The following is a 25695-nucleotide window of genomic DNA, read 5'->3' on the forward strand; positions in this document are numbered from 1 at the left end:
GCAGCAGCCGACAGCTTCACAGGTTAGAAGCTGCCCACTGTAGCCCCTCCATGACAGTGTCTGGTGCACAGTGAGGGGGATTTAAGGTGAAAATGTGTGATAACTCTTCTATAACTCTTCCCTTACTGCTGCTCTTGACTCTGTGGCCCCCCTCTCATCTGTCCCCCTCCGCCGCTCCAAACCCCAACCCTGGCACACCAAACTCACACGATTCCTACAAAAATGTTCACGGTCTGCAGAACGCTCCTGGAGGAGATCCCATTCTCTGGCGGACTTTCTCCATTTCAAATTTATCCTCTCTTCCTATAGCTCTGCTCTTTCTCTCGCCAAGCAATCCTTTTTCCAAACACTCATCTCTTCTCAGTCCTCCAGTCCACGCCGACTCTTTGAAACTTTCAACACTCTCCTTCGCCCCCCTCCTCCTCCCCTCCCCTCTTCCCTCACTCCCACTGACTTTGCCTCCTTCTTCATCTCCAAAATTGAGGATATTCAAAATGACATCTCCTCCCGTCACCCCTCTGCTGCCCCCCTGCTCCCACCGTCCCTCCCGTCCATCTATCCCACTCTGTCCTGCTTCCGTCCCACCTCAGACAAGGAAGTCCACTCCCTCATCTTATCCTCTCCCCCCACAACCTGCCACTTGGACCCCCTCCCCTCCCGTCTTCTCCGCTCCCTCCCCCCCTCTGCATGCTCCCACCTTGCTCACCTCTTTAACCTATCGCTCTCTACTGGCATCTTTCCCTCACCATTCAAACATGCTCTGGTGTCCCCTATTCTCAAAAAAGCCAACCTCGACCCTTCATCACTCACTAGCTACCGCCCCATCTCTCTTCTCCCTTTCGCCTCCAAACTACTTGAACGACTGGTCTACAGCCGTCTCACAAGCTACCTCTCTGACCACTCTATCCTTGATCCACTACAATCTGGCTTTCGCCCACTCCACTCCACCGAGACTGCCCTGGTGAAAGTCACCAGTGACCTGCTTTCGGCCAAATCCAAGGGCCACTTCTCTTTGCTCATCCTTCTGGACCTCTCTGCTGCCTTTGACACCGTGGATCACCCTCTCCTCCTCCGCACACTCCAAAATGTTGGCCTCTCTAGCACCGTCCTTGACTGGTTTACCTCATACCTCACTAACCGCTCCTTCTCTGTGTCTGCCTCCGGAACCACCTCACACCCTTCCATCCTTCCTGTTGGTGTCCCTCAGGGTTCTGTCCTAGGCCCCCTTCTGTTCTCCCTCTACACCTCTTCCCTGGGTGCGCTCATTAACTCCTTTGGCCTTCAATACCACCTCTATGCTGATGACACACAACTCTACCTCTCCTCTCCTGATCTGTCCCCCTCTGTCCTCTCTCAGGTCTCCAGCTGCCTCTCTGCCATCTCCTCCTGGATGTCTGAGCGCTCTCTGAAGCTCAACATGGATAAAACTGAACTTATTATCTTTCCCCCAGCCAGAGCAACACCCCCTACAAACATCTCTATCACTGTTGACAACACTATCATCTCCCCCGTTCCCCAACTCCGCTGCCTGGGCGTCACTCTTGACTCCTCCCTCTCCTTTGCACCCTACATCCAAGCTCTGGCGCAATCTTGTCGGTTCCAGCTACGCAACATTGCTTGCATCAGGCCATTTCTCTCCCAGAGTGCAACTAAACTTATCATCCACTCACTGGTCATCTCACGACTTGACTATTGCAATGTGCTCCTCACTGACCTCACTTGCTCCCACATCGCTCCCCTCCAATCTGTCCTCAACTCTGCAGCTAGGCTCATCTTCCTCTCCCGCCGCTCCACTTCTACCACTCCCCTTCAACAAAATCTACACTGGCTCCCATTCCCCTACAGAATCCTCTTCAAACTCCTCACCCTCACATACAAGGCCATCTCTAATTCCACTGCTCCCTACATCTCCAACCTCCTCTCCCTTCATACTCCCTCCCGCCCACTACGGTCGGCTGATGACCGTCGCCTCTCCTCTGCCTTGGTCACTGCTTCCCATGCACGAGTTCAGGATTTTGCCCGTGCTGCACCCCTTCAGTGGAATGCGCTCCCCCGCTCCATTAGACTCTCCCCGACCTTGCAAAGCTTCAAACGGGCATTGAAAACCCACCTATTCATCAAAGCGTACCCCTCCAATGCATAACCTAGTCCTTAGGCTGCTCCTCCATCCCCCTGCCCCATGCCTTGGACATCTCTGCTTTGCTCGCATACCACCATCAGGCTTCTACCTGCTTGCACCTCATGTCATCTGTCTGTTGCCCCTCCCCACTAGATTGTTAGCTCTTCAGAGCAGGGCATTCTTTCCTCTTGTCTAAACCCTCTTCTTGACACATTTCACTCGAATCATCTTTACCTGCTTTCTGTCCTGCTGGTAAAGGCTCATCTCTATTTATGGCCGCCAGCCCCAAGTAGTACAATGATTACTCCTTCGCTACTTACATCTAAGCTGTATTATGTTTTGAGAATTGTGTTGCTCTTTGTTACCTGCACTCCATTTTTGTTATTTATTTACTGTTATGCTAAGTTTTGTCTCCCTGTACTGTACTTTGTACGGCGCTGCGAAACACTTGTGGCGCCCTATAAATAAAATGTAGTAATAATAATAATAATAATAATAATAAGTGACATCATGGTGGTGTTTTAGGTCTCCTGGCACTACCTCGTGGTAATGCCGGCTTTAACCATAAGCAAACATTTTCTTTGTCTGTCCATGCTTGCTTATGCAGAGAAATCACTAATACCCCTTTCAGACAGAAAATGAAATTACCAGGTGAAGCAGTTCCATCCGGTAATTTCATGAAACACACAGCTCCTTTTTCTGTGTGAAAGGGTCAACCCGTGTTGTAATTCCCGGGACCGACCCTGGAATTTACCAGGGTCGGAGACACAGGAATTATGACATGGGTTGACCCTTTCACACAGACAAAATACCCATGTTTATCTGCAAATTACCGGGTCAAATTACCAGGTAACAAAATTCTAAATAGGGGAGAGTGGGGTAAAATGAGACAATTTTTACTTATGTTTTTCCCTAGACAGAATGAAAACGAAAACAAATACATTTATTTCATGATGTCTTCTGTCTGTCAAAATGATAAGAATGCATCTATGACAAAGGGCTGTGAAAATAAGACTTCTCATATTCTCAGTTTGCCCTAGATTAAGGGTAAACTGATTCTAGACAATGGGTAAATTGAGATATCTGAGGGTAAATTGACCAACTGACTTTTTCAAGTTTAAACATGAGGATAAATGTATATTTACCAATGCCTTTTCTTTTTGAAAATAGTCTTAAGGCCCGTACACACTGGTCGATATATCGGCCGTTCTCTTGAACGGCCGATACATCGCGGGACCGTCGGCCAGTGTGTACGGGCGATACGTCTGTGAACTCCGTCGTTCACAGACGTATCGCGTCGGCTGCGCAGCACAGCCGACGGCCAATATATCTAACGATATATTGGCGCATCGCTGTGTGTGTACGGGGCGGTCGTCCGACCGCCCGTACACATGCTGCGGCGGCCGGCGGTGATTGACAGGTGAACTGGGCGGGCGCCCGCCCAGTTCATGACGTCAGTCCCCCGACGGATCGGGCAGTGTGTATGCACAGCACACTGCCCGATCCGTACATAGATATATCTGCAGATCAATTGATCTGCAGATATATCTACTAGTGTGTACCCACCTTTATTTATTTTCTTAAAGATAACTTGAAACATTCTAAAACCAGGTTAACCAGGTGTGAATTGTGATTGAAGACCAGCCCTGGAAATTTATGGAAGCAGCATTGTTGAGGGGGTGGGGTCTGTCGAGGGGGGGCAGGATCTTTTATCATAAGGCCTGATTCTGAGTTGGCTGCAGTAGTGTTTGTGACTTCATGCTAACGCAGCTACAATACCCTTCCCTGGTGCACATCCATGCGTCCAAATATGCAACGATTGAGACGCCCGCTTTCAGTGTCTACAGACTCCTGCAATAATGCTTTGTGCATCTGTATATGCCACCATCCATCGCATCATTGAAACTTTCACCAACCCTATGCTAGGTACAGATCATCCTTCTGGGTACGACCTCCAATGTGACCAATTTAGTGTTTCTATACGCAACTACTTTCAGCAACACGCCTAACATGCCCATAAAATGTTACATATGCATCTGATTAGCCAACTCCGTCTAACCACCTAGGAATGCCCACCACATTTCTAATACACTTCTTGTGTGCGTCTGAATCTGCACTGCAATCAGGAGTGGTTTTAAGTGTGGGCTAGCAGGGCAGCCGCCTGGGGCACTGCAGCCTGAGAAAGCGACCGAAGTCACCTTGCAGGCATCCACCGCCCCCCCGGCTGCGGCAGGCGCTGTGTGGGCGCCCACTGCAGGAGACACCAAGGAGGGAGGCAGACAGACGCTAGAGGTCCTAATTGACCTCTAGCATCTAGACGACAGCAGGGAGGCAGATGCTAGAGGTCCTACTTGACCTCTAGTGTCTGATAGCTCCAGGAATGCTGGCGGTTGGAAGAGATGCAGAAAAACATCTTCTCCCATGTAAACACCTTACAACAAGCAGGAAACCCCTGGCAACGAGCATGAGACCCCTGGCAACGAGCATGAGACCCCTGGCAACGAGCATGGAACAGAGAGCATGAAACCCCTGACAACAAGCATGAAACCCTTGGCAATGAGCATGAGACCCTTGGCAACGAGCAGGAAACCCGTGACAACAAGCATGAAACTATTGGCAACAAGCATGAGACTCCTGGCAATGAGTTTGAAACCCCTGGCAACGAGCAGGTAATTTAAAAGTAATTAGAAGCCTTACAGCATTTGTAAGGGACATTATTGTTTGTGGAGCATAAAATGGTGTCATAACTGTATGTGGCATAATGTGTAATGGGCATTACAGTGTATAGCATAATGTGTAATGGGCATTAGTGTGTGGCATAATATGTAATGGGCATTACAATGTGTTGCACATATGTAATGGACATTACAGTGTGTGGCATAATATGTGATGGGCATTACGGTGTGTGGCATAACGTGTAATGGGCATTATGGTGTAGCATAAGTTGTAATAAGCATTACGGTGTGTGGCATAATGTGTAATGGGCATTACGGTGTGGCATAACATGTTGTGGGTATTACGTGTGTGGCATAAGTTGTAATAGGCATTATGGTGTGTGGCATAATGTGCAATGGGCATTACGGTGTGTGGTATAAGTTGTAATAGGCATTACCGTGTGTGGCATAACGTGTAATTGTTACGATTCACCTGCCTCTAATGTTTGGCAGGTGAATTACAAGGAGAGAATTACTACTGGAGGTGCAGGCAGATGCAGTGTGACATAGAAATGGTTAACCAGACTTGACTGGGGAATACAGTAATAACTTGAGCACGTTGTAGCAGAATTGAAGGTTAGCAGACTATGGACTCTCCCTTTAATACTGAAATGTGCAGCATCACACTTTACACTGATTATGGACAGCAGGTGAGTAATATAACACAGCTAAGAGCCAGGACTTGATTACAGGACTAGAATGTATCACAATCACTGTTGCAGGTAATGAATGTCCACAGAAGTGCAGGAATACTAAGTATTTATTATAGCAGTGGTATAATGAGGTATGGCAGAGGAATCACAGTAACAATCCAGGGTATAATATGAGCTAAGAGTAAATGGGTTTGCAGACTGAGAATTGCAACAAAGTAATGAGACAGTTGAATAAGGAATCAGAGTAATATAATCCACAGAACTGATTGCAGGATTTGTATAATAAAGCATAACAGCATGCAGACATAGAAGGAGTCCATAGTAACATGTAACACGAGTAGTGAATACTAGAGAATCCACAGAGCACAGTGAAAGTCCATAATACTTAACTAAATAGTTCTGGCATGAACATAAGCTGGCAAGAATGGTTGTGGCAGGATAACATGAACTGGAAAACCAGGCTTCTCGGCATGAACAGGAGCTAGGACGAAGACACCAGGCAATGCAGGTAGTTCAGGCAGGAAAGTAGTATAATATCACCGGCGTCTGAGAACTCAGCTAGCTGGCCTTTAACAGCCACACTAACCAATGAACAAGGCCAGGCTGGGAGTGTTAACTCTAATTACAAACCCTGTGCACCTGCTGAGCTGCATGTACACAGAGCCAAAGGAACAGAACACATATGGATCAGCTGACACCAGATACATACTGAACAGAATCCTAACATTACCCCCCCCCCCCCCCCTTCAGGGTGGACTCCGGACACCCAAACAGGACTAAGGGAAACAAAAAGTCTTAGAGATAAATCATAAATTCAAGATCTCCGACGATGCTTCTTCTTACGGGACCGTTTTGGTTTTACCACTGGAAGCATAAAGACATTGTCATAGCTTACAGGTGACTCCAGTAACAAAGCTTCTTCAGCTACTGAGTCATAATCCAAATTGGAGTCAACGTCACAAGGCAAAACCACAGCTTTCTTAGCAGGAGATAAAAACTTGACAGACTGAGCAGATGATGAGTTCAAATGACAGGAATTTTCAGAAGACCAATTGTACGGGGAGGAGAATGACATATAGCCAGAAGTTATGTACTTGGTTTGTTGTTTTGGAGAAGATTTAGGAAGCCTGCAGTTTTTGTGAGATGAAAAGTCATTTGTGCGCTGGTTCCTCAAAGGTGATCCGACTTCAGTAATAGAAGGTTCTTTCGTGGACAAGGCAGGACTCCCAGAACATTCAGAAAAATCTATTTCAGGACCACTAAATCTTTTAGTAACAGCATTACTGAAGGCTTTCAAGTCTTGAAGAACAGGATCATTGGAAGAGATGAGTGGTTTAAGCCATTTCAGAGCCTCCCCCTTGAAGGCCATGCCCAAGAATAGAATTACCTCAGCATCAGAGGAAAGGCATGGACCCAATTCCCGAACGTGAAGTAACAGATCTCGAAATTGCTCCAACTTCCCATTAAAGATAATAGGGTCTGGGTCTTGGTCAGGATCAACAGAATGAGAGTCTTTAGCAGGACCAACAGACTGGACTTTCATTTCAGGCTTGACAGAAGGAAGAACTTTCTCAGGACCAACAGGACATGAAGCCTCTACTTGAGACTTACGAAACTTAAGGTTCTTCCTGGGAACCGGTAGGGCAGGAAATTTCTCTTTAGGATCAGCAAGACAAGGAGACTCATAAGCAGAAGCAGTTAACTTAACTTTACTGACCGGAACAGGTAGACTTTGACTGGAAATAGATACGACAGAATTTGAATCTATGGACAACTTTGAACAGTCTGATTTTGGGGTGAATCTTTGTTGTACCGCTTTAATGAAGGCAGGAAGATCAGTGAGCAATGGATTTTTGGACTTGATGAAAGGTTTGGCCCAGTTCAAAGCTTCCCCTCTGAAGGATCTGAGGAAATAATTAACTGCATTGGCAGGAGTGATGCTGATTGACGAGTCTGATTCGATGTATATGAGATACTGACGAGCCAGGGCACGGAATTGGGCAAGATCTCCTTCAAAGACAATATTCTCTGGAGTATTACAATGGAGATCTTTCTTGGAACTAAAACTAACAGATGTGACATGATCGTGTTTGGAGGCATTTTGGATACAGTCTGAGAAAGCTGTGTTCACACTGGAAATCAACTCTGAGGCACAATGTTTAACACTAGAACTTGAATCAGATGCCCTTTCTAGGGCTGCAGGATCAGATGCCCCACCCGGGGCTTCAGAACTGGACACGAAAACTGGAACCCATCCAGGGACTTCAGGGTTTGCTGACCCTTTTGGTGAGAGGCCATCAACTACCCTTTCTGGAATCTGGACAGGCAGAGCCCCCTCCTGGGGCTGGACGGGCAGAGCCCCCTCCTGGGGCTGGACGGGCAGAGCCCCCTCCTGGGGCTGGACGGGCAGAGCCCCCTCCTGGGGCTGGACGGGCAGAGCCCCCTCCTGGGGCTGGACAGGCAGAGCCCCCTCCTGGGGCTGGACAGGCAGAACCCCCTCCTGGGGCTGGACAGGCAGAACCCCCTCCTGGGGCTGGACAGGCAGAACCCCCTCCTGGGGCTGGACAGGCAGAACCCCCTCCTGGGGCTGGACAGGCAGAACCCCCTCCTGGGGCTGGACAGGCCTTGGCATGACCTCTGGCAAGGCGGACACCTCTCGGACCTCTGGCAAGGCGGACACCTCTCGGACCTCTGGCAAGGCGGACACCTCTCGGACCTCTGGCAAGGCGGACACCTCTCGGACCTCTGGCAAGGCGGACACCTCTCGGACCTCTGGCAAGGCGGACACCTCTCGGACCTCTGGCAAGGCGGACACCTCTCGGACCTCTGGCAAGGCGGACACCTCTCGGACCTCTGGCAAGGCGGACACCTCTCGGACCTCTGGCAAGGCGGACACCTCTCGGACCACTGGCAAGGCGGACACCTCTCGGACCACTGGCAAGGCGGACACCTCTCGGACCACTGGCAAGGCGGACACCTCTCGGACCACTGGCAAGGCGGACACCTCTCGGACCACTGGCAAGGCGGACACCTCTCGGACCACTGGCAAGGCGGACACCTCTCGGACCTCTGGCAAGGCGGACACTTCACGGACCTCTGGAAAGGCAGGCACCTCACGGACCTCTGGAAAGGCAGACTTGGATGACTGAGTGACCCTGAAAGACAAGACAACATTTGGACTGACCATTGACACGGCAGCCCTCGCTTGCCCGATGGAAGGGAAAACAGCGTCCTCATGCCGTGAGGCAAGGGCAGGCGGGTCCTCATGCCGTGAGGCAAGGGCAGGCGGGTCCTCATGCCGTGAGGCAAGGGCAGGCGGGTCCTCATGCCGTGAGGCAAGGGCAGGCGGGTCCTCATGCCGTGAGGCAAGGGCAGGCGGGTCCTCATGCCGTGAGGCAAGGGCAGGCGGGTCCTCATGCCGTGAGGCAAGGGCAGGCGGGTCCTCATGCCGTGAGGCAAGGGCAGTGGGAACCCCTCCTGGGGCTTTGGCACACGAGTTCACTCCTGGGGCTTTGGCACACGAGTCCCCTCCTGGGGCTTTGGCACACGAGTCCCCTCCTGGGGCTTTGGCACACGAGTCCCCTCCTGGGGCACAGCCAGTCGAGACCCTTCCTGGGGCACAGCCACTCGAGACCCCTCCTGGGGCACAGCCACTCGAGACCCCTCCTGGGGCACAGCCACTCGAGACCCCTCCTGGGGCACAGCCACTCGAGACCCCTCCTGGGGCACAGGCGGTGAATACCTCACTGCTGATAAGAGACTTAATAGTCTCCTGCTGGTTCCCAAATTTAAGTTCTGAGCCCCTCGTCACAGGACTCCAATTGTAAATAAGAGTTTTCTTTTGGGCAACCTTTTTGGGAGAAATAGGGTCTGGAAGAACATTGAGTGATTTATCAGCTTGAACCCTGGAAGGCTGAAGTTTATCACTATTTCTGAACCTGCATAATGAACAGTCTTTAATCAGGTGTTCTGCACTCCCACAATAGAGACAGAGACCATTCTCCATACGCCGCTGGCGTTCAGCTTCAGAAAGCCTGGGTCGCAGGTAACTCCGAAATCTCCCTTCACCCCAACCTGACGAGGGAATTTCAGTAGTGGGGAAGCAAGAGTCTGTAGTCACATTGGTCTCAGAAACCTGAGAGTAAGCTTTGAAAAGGTCCAGAAAACTCCCAAAAATTTCTGGTATCAATTGAGTTATACCAGTAAAAAACGTTTGTAACTGCTCAATTTTCACAAACAAATTACTCAGTCGCTCAGGATTCACTCCACCATGGGACAGAGAGGACCTGGAACAGTTGCAAGAAAATGTACCAACAAAATTGTCCTCACCAGGCTGATTATGGCAAGGATTAACTGCCTCCAGGACACTTTGAGAGGTTGGAATACTCTGCTGCTGCAGCAGATCCAGACGAGAAGATATTCCTAAAAAGGCCTGTAACAGCAGTGTCTGTGTACTCTCAAAGTTCTGCAGCTTGCTCAGAAGACCCGGAACTGGATCTGCAACATGAGTCTGACCGGCTGAGATCTGGACTGGACTTGAAACGACTGGGTCCATTCTGAGCATACTACTCCAGTAGTGTGTTTTATGGCCGGTGATAATGTTACGATTCACCTGCCTCTAATGTTTGGCAGGTGAATTACAAGGAGAGAATTACTACTGGAGGTGCAGGCAGATGCAGTGTGACATAGAAATGGTTAACCAGACTTGACTGGGGAATACAGTAATAACTTGAGCACGTTGTAGCAGAATTGAAGGTTAGCAGACTATGGACTCTCCCTTTAATACTGAAATGTGCAGCATCACACTTTACACTGATTATGGACAGCAGGTGAGTAATATAACACAGCTAAGAGCCAGGACTTGATTACAGGACTAGAATGTATCACAATCACTGTTGCAGGTAATGAATGTCCACAGAAGTGCAGGAATACTAAGTATTTATTATAGCAGTGGTATAATGAGGTATGGCAGAGGAATCACAGTAACAATCCAGGGTACAATATGAGCTAAGAGTAAATGGGTTTGCAGACTGAGAATTGCAGCAAAGTAATGAGACAGTTGAATAAGGAATCAGAGTAATATAATCCACAGAACTGATTGCACGATTTGTATAATAAAGCATAACAGCATGCAGGCATAGAAGGAGTCCATAGTAACATGTAACACGAGTAGTGAATACTAGAGAATCCACAGAGCACAGTGAAAGTCCATAATACTTAACTAAATAGTTCTGGCATGAACATGAGCTGGCAAGAATGGTTGTGGCAGGATAACATGAACTGGAAAACCAGGCTTCTCGGCATGAACAGGAGCTAGGACGAAGACACCAAGCAATGCAGGTAGTTCAGGCAGGAAAGTAGTATAATATCACCGGCGTCTGAGAACTCAGCTAGCTGGCCTTTAACAGCCACACTAACCAATGAACAAGGCCAGGCTGGGAGTGTTAACTCTAATTACAAACCCTGTGCACCTGCTGAGCTGCATGTACACAGAGCCAAAGGAACAGAACACATATGGATCAGCTGACACCAGATACATACTGAACAGAATCCTAACAGTAATGGGCGTTACTGTGTGTGGCATATGTAATATCTAATTCTACTTTAGATATGGGGGGGAGAGGCGCCAATGGAAACTTTCACCCTGGGTGCCACAAGGTCTAGAACTAGCCCTGACTGCAACTCTGTACGAACACCATCATGACACATGCATGGTGCAACATAGCCACATGCGTAGACAAAAAACATTGCAGAAGAAAAAAAGACATTGGCTTCCACAGGAAAAAAACAAACACTGGCTCCCACAGAAAACAAACAAACACACTGGCCTCAATAGGAAAAAAAAAACCAGTGGCCCCTGACAGGAGAAAAAAAACATTAGCCACTGCAGGAGACAAAACACATTGGCCCCCACAGGAAAAATAAACATTACCAAATTTCCTCAGTCCACCACAGAATTCTGACCTGTCTGCAGTACTTGCTGACATGCTTGTTGGTGGGTAGTGTATGTCCTTGGGGAAGGGGTGATAGGATAGTGGGTCTCTGGGTTTGGGGAGGTGCTGTGTCTAGGGGGCCAGTAGGTAGGGAGTTTATGCTGGGGGTGTGGGTGGTAGGGTAGATAGCGTATGTCCCTGGGTAGGGGGTAATTTAGGTCTATGGGGGTTTGGCGCAGAGTGAGTAGTATATGCCCTTTTTGGCCAGGGGAGGTGGTGTAGGGCAGAAAGTGCATGCCCTTGGGCTGGGGGAGTTCTCTTTGTCTAGGGGGCCAGAAGGGGGGGGCGGTGTAGTGTGTATACTGGAGGCCTAGGTTGGTAACAGGTGTGTTCCAGAGGCTGGTGTGGTGGTTATGGTGGGTTCTCTGCTGTGACGCCAAGGGGTAGGTCTGGAGCCGCACCAGAGTCAGTGCCTGGAACACGAGCTCCCTATATTCCACCGCCGCTAAAGTATTCGTAAGTGTCTGCTAGCCAGAGCAGATGGCAGCTTCTGGTTTCAGTTCCACATAAAATCCCAGTAGCGAGCACTGGCAGACATATCAATCGGCCAGAGCCAGCAGGCAGTGTGACATGGGCCGGCAGGACCTTTCCCACTACCGTGGTATCCCAATCCAAATCTGAACATAACCAATTAAAGTTTATCATTCAACATGTCATATGTCATCTGTTCTACATACCAACAACTATCCAACATTCCACCCATCAACGCTGCAGGGAAACATTAAGTGTTGCTCCCTCCGTGCTGTCCCTCCAGCTTTTTGGAGTAAGGTAGATTCTTCAGCAAATCACTTTGGGGGGAGATTTAATCAAACTTTAAAAAAGGTAATGTGGAGAGAGACAAACTACTAACTCATCAACATCTGCCATTTTACAGGATGTGCTTGAAAAATTACTGGTTTATACTTTATTTCTCTCCACTTTATCTCCAAGCTTTGATAAATCTCCCCCTTGTGGAGAAAAATGGCACATTATTTTCTTTAAATGCAAAAGTGCGGTTCTCTTTGTCAGTGCTTCTGAGAAATCTGTCACTCACTTTGTTGCCCTAAATTGCAAACTGGTTCAAAATAATAATAAATAATAATAATAATAATAATAATAATAATAAAAATAATGTTATTTATATAACACTTTTTTCCCAATATGACTCAAAGTGCTTTACATTTACCTTTACAACATAAAATTCAAAATAAGCTTAACAGGAGAGAGAACCAAGCATTAGTGTTGTATTATTATTTTTTTAGGAACTAAAGGGACATGAGTGAAATGCTAAGTAAACAGGTAAGTCTTGAGTCTGTTTTTAAAGAATTGAACGGAGGCCTCTGGAACTGTGCAGGGAAGCAGGGCTGATGCAAGGGTGTTCGGAGCCTCCCTGCAAAATATAAATATGTGCCCTCCCTCCCATACTTAATAAAGGGACAGTGCGCACCGAAGTCGCATGCCGCAAGAAGCGGGTGGGGTGTGGCCACACAATAGTACCAATTCAAATTACTCCACAAAGTAGCACAATCTTGTTCACATTACACCGCACATTGGGGGTCACTCCGACCCGTTCGCACGCAGCGGTTATTCGCTGCAGTGCAAACGGTTCAGAACTGCGCATGCACGCCGGACGCATTGCGCACGTGTGCCGTTGCCTGACGACGGCTGCCGCCGGGAAGCGACGCAGCCAACGAGAAATGTGATCGCATCGGCGATCGCAAGAAGACGGACAGGCAAGAGGCGTTCTGGGTCGGATACTCACCGTTGCCCAGGCGTGGTGAGGCCAACGCAGGCGGATCCAGGCGTTTGGAGGGTGGATGTCTGACGTCACAGCCGGGAACATCATTGCTGGATCCGTCGCACTGGGTGAGTAGCTGCAGGGCTGGTCTTGTTTTGCTTTAAACTCATTTAGCATAGGACTGCACAAGCGATCGCAGCCCTGCTATGCTAAAATACACTCCCCCATAGATATGAGATAGATAGATCGACAGACACATATATAAATAGATAATAGGCAGACACATAGATAAATAGATAATAGGCAGACACATAGACAGACAGACAGATAGACAGACAATCACACATAAAAAGAAAACTCACTTTAGTTCCTCTGTACTGGTCCCGGCCAGTCTCACTTTTGTTCCTGAGTCCTGTCAGGTGATGAAATGGCTCCGTCCATGGAGATGGGGGCATCTAGTGGCTCCTGGCAGTACTGCAGTCAGCAGTAACTGCAACTCTCTGCTCCCGAAGCCGTCCTTTGTTGGTCCCGTCCCCACACCTCCTCCTGCTAGCGTCACAGCGCTGACACAAGACGAGAGGAGGTGACATCAGCGGCAGGGCTGGAGTGGGGGGACTAGAAGATCCGCGATCCAGGCTGCTGGCTGCTTCTACAGTGATAGGCGCAGCGGCAGCAGGCAACAACAGCGCAGGGAAGGGATGCAGAGCAGTTAGAGCGCCTCTCCTGTCTGGCGCATACCTGCACTCCCTTCGCTGAGCGGGTTCCGCCAGCTCTGCAGGGAAGAGTTTCATAGGCTGGGCCACAAAGCTGAAAGCTCAGCCCCCAGATGCTGCTGTCTTTCATCTACAGATCGCAGTAAGCAAGAGGGCAGTAAGGAATCAGAAATTGCTTCAGGTACTTGGGCCCTGGTCAGGTAGTGCATTTGAAAGTCAGTAAGCCATTCTTGAAACAGATTCACCATCTTATAGTCATCCAGATAAGGGAGTAGGGAATGGGTGTTATGTGGCAGGAACAGGGCTGGGGTGTTGATTGCCTGGCAGCTGTATTTTGTTCCATCTGCAAGCGGTGCAATTCTTTTACTGCCAGGTAGAGGGCACTGCAGTAGTCTAGACCAGTGGTTCCCAAACTTTTTTGAATCACGGCACCCTAGAGTATCAGAATTTTTTTCACAACACCCCTGGGCCAAACATTTCTAATTGAGAAATTTAGAAAGAAATATTAAATTAAGTAAATTGTGTTTATATGTCATTCTAAAGTTCAATTGTGTGGTGATGGCCAAGATTTGCTTCTGTTTGTCCACATTTTTATGATTGATAGCCACCAACACTGTTTTTGCCTTTTACATTGACCATAAATAATTTAAATTGGTCCTGGACCACCAATCCAAGGCACCCCTGTGAGTGTACTGAGGCACCCCAGGGTGCTACGGCACACAGTTTGAGAAACACTGGTCTAGGCAGTGACAATACAAATACACATTCAGCATGACTTCATGCAGCTCTTCTGAGGGAATTGATTGATTCTGGCTATGTTTCTCAGATGAAAGACTGAGGATTTGATTGTGGCCGATACCTCATGTTTCTCTTACGTCCTAGAGGATGCTGGGATCCACATTAGTATCATGGGGTATAGATGGGTCCACCAGGAGCCATTGGCACTTTAAGAGTTTGAGAGTGTGTGCTGGCTCCTCACTCTATGCCCCTCCTACCAGACTCAGTTTAGAAAATGTGCCCGGAGGAGCCGGTCACAGCTAGGGGAGCTCTCCAGAGCTTTCCTGGTAAAAGTTTATTTTAGAGTTTATTATTTTACAGGGAGGCTGCTGGCAACAGCCTCGCTGCTTCGTGGGACTAAGGGGGGGAGTAGTGTCCGCCCTGCGGGGTCTGAGCCACTATTTCCGCTGACAGGACACTGAGCTCCTGAGGGGATCGATCGTTCCCCACCACAGGGGATCGCTCACCCCAGCAGCATGCGACCACCCCCTTACGGAGCCAGAAGATTGGTGGCGAGTGAGCCACCGACCCCCCTAGCAAGCGGGGGACCAGTGTGAAGATGGCGGAAACAGGGTATGGAGCGCAGTACTAACTGCGCTCCGGGGCTTAGCGATACATAGTGCGGCGCTGTGAGGGGCGCCCTGAGCCAACGCCTACACCATACCTCCCAACTTTCTTTAATGTTTAAGAGGTACACACATGCGGCGAAAACTCGCGTGCTCCCGAAAAAGGGGGCGTGGACTCTGAAAGAAGGCGTGGCTTCACGGCGATTTAGGTCACGCCTCCCTTGTCTGTCACTGAAGGGGGCATGCCCAGCGCTCTGTGAGCTGCTGGCATGCCCCCTTCTCCCGCTGTCACTCGTGAATAGACGCTGTGCGCATGCGAACAGCGTCTATTCTCAGCTGCTCTGCTAAGCAGGGCAGCGAGAGACAGGGCCTCCCAACTGCCCCCCCCCCACACCGCGGGACAATCCCGTTTTTGGGGGACTGTCCCGCGAACATCGGGACAGTTGGGAGGTATGCCTACACCCTACACTGGTCTCACAGACTTTCGATGTCCCGGGATCTCAGCCAGCATAATTCCTCAGGCCAGTATAATTCTATGAAGAGCGGGAAGACAGCACCATTTTGGGGGCGGAGCTTCTCCTCAGTGCAGACCCAGCAGCGTTCAGCGCTATTTTCCTGCCTGCACAACGCTGTCAGTGAAGAGCAAGTACCTCCAGAACAACTCCAGCTATCTCTCACGGTACCAGGGGGTTGTAGAAGGGGGGGGGGGGGGGCTGTATACAGGTTGTGTAACCTATTAAGGTGCACAGTCAGCGCTAGTTGGGGGTCTCCCTTTACCTAAATGCGCCGTGTGTGGGTTGGCTCCAATCTCTGTGTCTCTCTTGCCATTCTTGGGGGTGAAACTCTGTCTGCCCTCCCCTGTGTGTGTGGAGTGTCTGTGGTCTCCATTAAGCTATGTCCAGGTACTCTGTGTCATATGCTGCAGAGGATATGTCCTCTCAGGATGATCCCATTCCATGTAATCAGGATTGCACTGTTTTAGCACAGATACCAGCAAGGGAGCCTAAGTGGTTATCCTCTATCAAATCTATGATTTCTCAGATTTCTACTAGAGTTGCACAGAATGAGTCTGCAACTCAGGCTTTACAGAGCTCTATGGCAGTCTGACCCAGTTCTGTTACCTCAGGGCCCCCCGCTGTATATTCCCAAAAACGTGCTCTTGCACAAATTATGCAAGATGACACAGATACCGATTCTGACACTGCGGGCGGTGATGGGGAAGTATTGAGGGGGGCAGCATCTCTTGCAAAAGGGGTGCAGTTGATGATAGAGGCCATTAGGGATGTGTTGAATATTACTGATACAACACCTGTGCAGGTTGAGGAGGATTACTTTACTGAAAATAAGAAAGCCTCGCTAACCTTCCCTGCGTCAAAAGAATTAAATGCTATTTTTGAAAAAGCATGGGAAAACCCTGAGAAAAAAAATCCTGATCCCTAAAAGGGTCCTGGTGGTGTTTCCTTTCCCTGTGGAGGATAAAAAAATGGTGAAAACCCGCCCATTGTTGACGCGTCTGTATCCAGACTCTCAGAAAAGGTGGTTTTACGTGTTCCAGGATCCACCGCCTTGAAAGAGCTGGCTGATCGTAAAATTGATAATACGCTCAAATCCATGTACATGGCTTCAGGGGCTATATTACGTCCCACTGTTGCCAGTGCTTGGATTGCCAAAGCTATAGTAAAGTGGTCAGGTCTTGAAGATTTGGATACTATGGATAAGTCTGATGTTGAATTGTTTTTGCGTAACATTCAGGATTCAACAGGATTTCTCATAGAATACATGAAAGACATGGGTTCCATGGCTGCAGGAATTTCTTCCATGTCTGTCTCAGCTCGTAGGGGACTTTGGCTGTGCCAGTGGTCTGCCGACGTGGAATTCAGGAGAGGTGTGGAAACCCTACCCTTCACAGGTCAGGCTCTCTTTGGGGAAGCATTAGATGCGTGGATCTCCACAGCTACAGCGGGTAAGTCACCTTTTCTTCCCTCAGCTGCACCTGCTACGAAGAAACCCTTTTCTTCAGCTGCATCACAGTCCTGTCGGGTTGCTAAAACAAGAAAGGCCAAACCGTCTAACACCTTTAGAGGAGGTCGACCAAAAATCCAAGAAACCTGCTGCTGCGGGTTCCCAGGAACAGAAGCCTGCTTCAGGTACGCCAAAGTCCTCAGCATGACGGTGACCAAGCGGCCTGGAGGTAGGGCCGGTGGGGGCGAGACTCAGACATTTCAGTCACGTCTGGGTGTCGTTCGGTCTCGATCCCTGGGTACAAGATATTGTGTCCCAGGGGTACCGGCTAGAATTTCAAGATCTCCCTCCTCACCAGTTCTTAAAATCATGCTTGCCAGCGTTGCTGGCAGACAGGGCTGTCCTGAAGGCAGCCGTCCAGAAGTTGGAGGCACAGGTTATTGTACCGGTCCCTCCTCTGCAAAACAAAGCTTACTATTCGAACCTTTTCGTGGTACCGAAACTGGATGGTTCGGTCAGGCCCATTCTGAACCTAAAATCGCTAAATCCCTTTCTGAAGGAGTTCAAGTTCAAAATGGAGTCTCTAAGGGCGGTGATATCAAGTCTGGAAGAGGGTTAATTCCTGGTATCCCTGGATATCAAGGATGCGTACCTCCACATTCCGATTTGGCCACCGCATCAGGCTTATCTCCGATTCGCACTGTTGGATTGTCACTATCAGTTCCAGGCTCTGCCATTTGGCCTCTCCACAGCACCGAGGGTTTTCAACAAGGTGATGGCAGAAATTATGGTTCTCCTCCGCAGACAGGGGGGTGAACATAATTCCATATCTGGACGATCTGCTGATAAAGGCACTGTCCAAGGAGAAGCTGTTACAGTCCATCCTTTTCATGACCCACCTGTTAAGGGAACACGGTTGGATCCTGAATCTTCCAAAATCAAATTTGGAACCAACCAGAAGGTTGACCTTTCTGGGAATGATCCTCGACACGGGAGTGCAGAGGGTGTTTCTTCCAGAGGAAAAAGTGTTGGTGATACAAACAATGGTCCGGGATGTCCTGAAGTCAGCCCGGGTGTCGGTTCATCAGTGCATTCACCTTCTGGGAAAGATGGTGGCCTCCTACGAGGCTCTACAGTATGGGAGGTTTCATTATCGGTCCTTCCAACTGGATCTCCTGGACAAGTGGTCGGGATCCCATCTACATATGCACCAGAGGATACATCTGTCACCAAAGGCCAGGATTTCACTCCTCTGGTTGTTGCAAATACCTCACCTTCTGGAGGGCTGCAGGTTCGGGATTCAGGACTGGATCCTTCTAACCATGGATGCAAGTCTCCGAGGCTGGGGCGCAGTCACTCAAGGGGAGACCGTCCAAAAAAAGGTGGTCAAGTCTGGAAGCCGGCCTGCTGATAAACATTGTAGAACTAAGAGCCATCTACAACGGTCTTCTACAAGCGGCCCATCTTCTGAGAAATCGGGCCATTCAAGTGCAGTCATACAATGTAACGACGGTGGCTTACATCAACCGACAGGGCGGAACAAAGAGCAGAGCTGCAATGTCAGAGGTAACAAGAATCATCCTCTGGGCAGAAAAACACACGTTGGCACTGTCAGCAATCTTCATTCCAGGAGTAGACAACTGGGAAGCGGACTTCCTCAGCAGAAACGATCTCCATCCTGCAGAGTGGGGACTCCATCCGGTGGTGTTCACGGAGGTGACAAATCTTTGGGATATACCTCAAATACGCGAATCTTCTGGATCTACTGCTAGAAAAGCCGAGGCCTATTCCTCTTTGGGAGGACCTGCTGCAGCAGGGGCCGTTCACCTATCAAGACTTATCGCGGCTGCGTTTGACAGCATGGAGGTTGAACGCCTGATACTAGCTCGGAAGGGCATTCCGAACAAGGTTATTCCTACCCTGATACAGGCTAGGAAAGGAGTTACGTCTAAACATTACCATCGTATTTGGAAAAAATACGTATCTTGGTGTGAGTCCAAGAAGTTTCTTACGGTGGAGTTTCAACTGGGACGTTTTCTCCTCTTCCTGCAAGCAGGTGTGGATATGGGCCTGAGGTTGGGATCCGTAAAGGTCCAAATTTTGGCCCTATCCATTTTCTTCCGGAAACAGTTGGCTGCCCTCCCTGAGGTTCAGACTTTTTTGAAGGGAGTTCTGCACATCCAACCTACCTTTGTGCCGCCTACGGCGCCCTGGGATCTTAACGTGGTGTTGCAGTTCCTCCAGTCGGACTGGTTTGAGCCTCTACAGGAGGTTGAGGTCGTTTCTCATGTGGAAGGCTGTCACTTTGTTGGCCTTAACTTCTGCTAGACGTGTGTCGGAGTTGGGGGCTTTGTCTTGTAGAAGAATTGCTTTGTCATTATGTCATATGTAGAAAATTTACTTTGACAAGATTTTTTTGTGTGTGAAAAAACATCACTTTACGACATACTACTCTCTGTCACAACCAGATAGGAATACTAGGTGCTTTGCGAATTTACGATTACATAACAAAAAGTGTACAGTTGCATGGATACAGGGGGTGGGTCATGGTACCCAACTCTCCTCAATAACTTTCACAAATTAAGGTGGGGCTAACTGACTGTTTGAGCCCTCTGTAGGGGAGACTAGGCCTGCTTACTTGTGCAAATGTTTATAAATGTAAATGTTTTCATGTTCCCCAGGTGAAGACTGCTTGGGTCTCTATATACAGTACACTGTAGCTTCCTCCAAGATGGGCTCTATTACAAACTCTAGTTACTGCTTTAAATCGACGTTACACCCTATTTTATGTAGTCGTTTTTCTACATCAGTGTTGGAAAGCAGCTTATCTACTTGTAGATGGAGAAAAAGATAGGGTCTATGCTTTTGATTTCTTATGTATCATTGGAACATAGCATTATTGTCCATCTACTCATACAGATGGGTCCACGGTTATCTTGGCTAGTTTGCTGCGCCTAGGCACACCATAGTTTAGTTACACAAACCCTTCATCTATTGTTCTCAGCTGCAATACAATACTGAGAACAATACAGCAGGGGATTAAGTCTGACTGCCCAGTCTCAGTTAATCCTATTAAAGGTCAAGATAAACATGTACCCATCTGTAAACTGTATTTATTTGTGAGGTGTTATCCTTGCTCTACCATCACTGCTAAAAAGGAGTGCTGGGGCCCACTGTCGTCTTCTGCACTTCCCCTCAGAGCCCCCGAAAGAGGTTCCTGGTGGAAATCTAGCACAGCAAGGATTTATGGGGGTAATTCCGAGTTGATCGCAGCATCAAATTGGTTAGCAGTTGGGCAAAACCATGTGCACTGCAGGGGGGGCAGATATCACATTTGCAGAGAGAGTTAGATTTGGGTGTGTTATTTGTTTCTGTGCAGGGTAAATACTGGCTGCTTTATTTTTACACTGCAATTTAGATTTCAGTTTGAACACACCCCACCCAAATCTAACTCTCTCTGCAAATGTTATATCTGCCACACCTGCAGTGCAAATGGTTTTGCCCAACTGCTAACAAATTTGATGCTGCGATCAACTCGGAATTACCCCCCATATGTAAGGAGTCAAGTGTAACTGTGGACTACCATAGAACCTACTACGCCAGTGGTTCTCAAACTTGTTTGGATCGTGGCACCCTAGAGTCTCACCATTTTTTTCATGTCACCTCTAGGCTATAAGTTTTTTCATATGCTAAATGCCCAACAGACCCCCAAAATGCCCTCAAACCTCCTTGCCCCTTATGTCAGTCAGACCCCTAACAAGCCCTAAACCTTCCCAGATGCCTTTTATATTACATCAGACCTTCCCCCACTTACCCAGAAACCCTCAACAGCCTCTTATAATGCCCAGCAGACCTCCCCACATGCTATTAATATACCCATCAGAACCCCCCTCCCCCGCCTATTTGCCTCTTATAATGCCCATCAAGCACTTACAGTTGCTGTAGCTATTATGGCTAATGCAGGAGCCCATTTTGGATCCCGAGGAGCATATGGGATGGCAGGAGAGAGCACACTCATTACTGAGAGCACACTCTGTCTTGAGAGCACACTCCGTCTTTTCTTGTTCGTGTTTGATTGGCAGCTGAAGAGTGAGAACAGCTCTTCTCATTAGCTGTTGAAAAGTCCTGCTGCCTGTAGGACCTGGTGGTTATTTCTTGTTCTTTGACATCACTGCCGCTGCACTATCAAATCTCGGAGAGATAAAATACCAACCAATCAGATCCTAACTGCGACAGTGCATCCGGAAAATATTAACAGTGCTTCACTTTTTTCCACATTTTGTTATGTTACAGCCTTATTCCAAAATGGAATAAATTCATTTTTCTCCTCCAAATTCTACACACAATGGGGTAATTCTGAGTTGATCGCAGCCAGCAAATATGTTAGCAAATGGGCAAAACCATGTTCACTGCAGGTGGGGCAGATATAACATTTGCAGAGAGAGTTAGATTTGGGTGTGGTGTGTTCAAACTGAAATCTAACTTGCAGTGTAAAAATCAAGCAGCCAGTATTTACCCTGCACAGAAACAAAATAACCCACCCAAATCTAACGCTCTCTGCACATGTTATATCTGCCGCACCTGCAGTGCACATGGTTTTGCCCAATTGCTAACAAACTTGCTGCTGCGATCAACTTGGAATTACCCCCAATACCCCATAATGACAACGTGAAAAAAGTTTTTTTGAGATTTTTGCAAATTTATTAAAAATAAAAAAACTAAGAAATCACATGTACATAAGTATTCACAGCCTTTGCCATGAAGCTCAAAATTGAGCTCAGGTGCATCATGTTTCCACTGATCATCCTGGAGATGTTCCTATAGCTAATTTTGGAGTCCACATGTGGTAAATTCAGTTGTTGGGACATGATGTGGAAAGGCACACACCTGTCTATATAAGGTCCCACACTTGACAGTGCATGTCTGAGCACAAACCATGCATGAAGTCAAAGGAATTGTCTGTAGACCTTCGAGACAGGTCTGTCTTGAGGCACAAATCTGGGGAAGTATTCAGAAAAATATCTGCTGCTTTGAAGGTCCCAATGAGCACAGTGCCCTCCATCATCCGTAAATGGAAGAAATTCGGAACCACCAGGACTCTTCCTAGAGCTGGCCGGCTGTCTAAACTGAGTGATCAGGGGAGAAGGGCCCTAGTCAGGGAGGTGACCAAGAACCTGATGGTCACTCTGTCAGAGCTACAGCATTCCTCTGTGGAGCGAGGAGAACCTTCCAGAAGGACAACCATCTCTGCAGCAATCAGGCCTGTATGGTAGAGTGGCCAGACGGAAGCCACTCCTTAGTAAAAAGCACATAGCAGCCCGCCTGGAGTTTGCCAGATTGAAAAGATTGAACTATCTGGCGTGAATGCCAGGAGTAATGTTTTGAGGAAACCAGTGATGCATGGTGGTGGCAGCATCATGCTGTGGGATGTTTTTCAGTGGCAGGAACTGGGAGACTAGTCAGGATGGAGGGAAAGATGAATGCAGCAATGTACAGAGACATCCTGGATGAAAGCCTGCTCCAGAGCGCTCTTGACCTCAGACTGGGGCGACGGTTCATCTTTCAGCAGGACAATGACCCTAAGCACACAGCCAAGATATCAAAGGAGTGGCTTCAGGACAACTCTGTGAATGTCCTTGAGTGGCCCAGCCAGAGCCCAGACTTGAATCCGATTGAACATCTCTGGAGAGATCTGAAACTGGCTGTGCACCGACGCTTCCCATCCAACCTGATGGAGCTTGGGAGGTGCGGCAAAGAGGAATGAGTGAAACTGCCCAAAGATAGGTGTGCCAAGCTTGTGGCATCATATTCAAAAAGGCTGAGGCTGTAATTGCTGCCAAAGGTGCATCAAGAAAGTATTGAGCAAAGGCTGTGAATACTTATGTACATATGATTTCTTAGTTTTTTATTTTTAAGAAATTTGGAAAAATCTCAAAAAAACTTTTTTCACGTTGTCATTATGGGGTATTGGGGGTCATTCCGAGTTGATCGTAGCTGTGCTAAATTTAGCACAGCTACGATCGTAAACTCAGACATGCGGGGGGACGCCCAGCACAGGGCTAGCCCGCCCCGCATGTCAGTGCCGGCCCCCCCGCACAAATACAAAAGCATCGCAGAGAGGCGATGCCTTTGTATTTGAGAAGTAACTCCCGGCCAGCGCAGCTCCTGCGGCTGGCCAGGAGTTGCTTGTCGCTCCCGCTGGCCGCAGCAGCTGCGTGAGACGTTACGCAGCTGCCGCCCCCCCCCCCCCCAACGGTCCGGCCACGCCTGCGTTGGCCGGACTGCTCCCCCTAAACGGCGGCTTAACGCCGCCGTTCAGCCCCCTCCCGCCTAGCGACCGCCTCTGTCTCAGAGGCGATCGCTGGGTAACGAAAGCTGCCATGCGCCGGCGCACGCGCAGTTCCGACCCGATCGCTGCGCTGTGACAAACTGCAGCGAGCGATCGGGTCGGAATGACCCCCCTTGTGTGTAGAATTTTGTGGGGGAAAAATGAATTTATTCCAGTTTGGAATAAGGCTGTAACATATCAAAATGTGGAAAAAGTGAAGCGCTGTGAATACTTTTCGGATGCACTGTATGCTACAGTATGTGTTTGAAAAATGACAGTTAAAAGCTTATTGGTTGGTACTTTTATCTCTCTCTAAGGCATAATACATCCCTTTTATAATAAGACTCTTGGTTGTCTGTTGGCTTTTTAAAGGGTTAAGAATTCCCAGTCACAGCAATGTCCAGCCAGCGGGATGTCTCAGGGTAACATGTGGGCAACCCCTTGTGATCTGTACTAGAGTTTCATAATCGCTTTATACTGATAAACTCTGGTTTAAGAAATGGCATTTGTAAAATCAGTTATAAACATTTTGCAGTAGTGAAAGTGTTACATACTGTATGGTAGAATATTTGCATGAAGATGCCCTTTTGAGTGAATATGAGCATAGTAAGTTATACAAGCCTGATAGGAGACACTAGGGCCCCCATTTATCAAGCCGTGGAGAGTGATAAATAGCACAGTGATAAAGTACCAGACAACCAGCTGCTAACTATCATTTTTCAAATCCAGCCTGTGACGTGGCATTTAGGAGCTGATTGGCTGGTACTTTAGCACTGTGAAAGGTATCACTTTCAAGGCTTAGTGCATCTCCCCCTATGGCTGGAAGGAACCAGCCAGCTAGTAATTCTGTATATTCTCCTACCACCATTGTGACTTGTTGAATATGCAGAGTCTTTTATCTTACAGGCTTGGCTTCCATGGGATGTGAAAGGAATGTGGATGATAGGAGTGGACTATTTGTAATACAATTTTACCATATTCTGCATAGAGTTATAATATATAAAGCTAGTGGATGCTTCATTAAATAACCATTAGCTTAACAGAAGAAATATATGAGGCGGGATTTAATGGAGTACGAGATCGCCGGACGTGTGGAAAGCCGGTTAATCTTGGATGTTTTTTTAAAGGGGCAATTATTTACAAGGCAAAACCATGCCTTATAAATAAATGCCCCTTTAAAAAAAAAAGCCAGAGATCGGCCAGCATTCCGCACGACTGGCGATCTCGTACTCCAATACATCCCGCTCATAGGGGTTAATTCAGAGTTGATCGCAGCAGCAAATTTATTAGCAGTTGGGCAAAACCATGTGTACTGCTGGGGGGGGGGGGGGGGGGGCAGATATAACATTTGCAGAGAGAGTTAGATTTGGGTGGGTAATTTTGTCTCTGTGCAGGGTAAATACCGGCTGCTTTATTTTTACACTGCAATTTAGATTTCAGTTTGAACATACCCCACCCAAATCTAACTCTCTCTACACATGTTAAATCTCTGCCCCCCCCCCCCCCGCCCCTGCAGTGCACATGGGCCCTCATTCCGAGTTGATCGGTCGCAAGGCGAATTTAGCAGAGTTACACACGCTAAGCCGCCGCCTACTGGGAGTGAATCTTAGCTTCTTAAAATTGCGACCGATGTATTCGCAATATTGCGATTACTAACTACTTAGCAGTTTCAGAGTAGCTCCAGACTTACTCTGCCTGTGCGATCAGTTCAGTGCTTGTCGTTCCTGGTTGACGTCACAAACACACCCAGCGTTCGCCCAGGCACTCCCACCGTTTCTCCGGACACTCCTGCGTTTTTTCCGGAAACGGTAGCGTTTTCAGCCACACGCCCCTGAAACGCCGTGTTTCCGCCCAGTAACACCCATTTCCTGTCAATCACATTACGATCGCCGGAGCGAAGAAAAAGCCGTGAGTAAAAATACTTTCTTCATAGTAAAGTTACTTGGCGCAGTCGCAGTGCGAACTTTGCGCATGCGTACTAAGCGGATTTTCACTGCGATGCGATGAAAAAGAACGAGCGAACAACTCGGAATGAGGGCCATGGTTTTTCCCAACTGCTAACAAATTTGCTGCTGCGATCAACTCTGAATTAGGCTCCAAATCCTTACAATGTAATTCATGTTACAGTATGTGAAATGTTTCTTGGAACACAG

General features: G+C 48.3%; 1 long non-coding RNA gene across 1 annotated transcript in view; it reads left to right on the forward strand.

Moving 5' to 3' along the window:
- The window catches only part of LOC134936595 (uncharacterized), a 27667-nt gene continuing 1972 nt past the window's right edge, over window positions 1–25695 (forward strand). The window contains exon 1 of the long non-coding RNA XR_010180522.1: window positions 1–86. This is a non-coding gene — a long non-coding RNA (uncharacterized LOC134936595). The remainder of the gene's footprint in view (window positions 87–25695) is intronic.

Source organism: Pseudophryne corroboree, chromosome 6 (genome assembly GCF_028390025.1).
Source record: "Pseudophryne corroboree isolate aPseCor3 chromosome 6, aPseCor3.hap2, whole genome shotgun sequence".
NCBI classification, from domain to species: Eukaryota; Metazoa; Chordata; class Amphibia; order Anura; family Myobatrachidae; genus Pseudophryne; species Pseudophryne corroboree.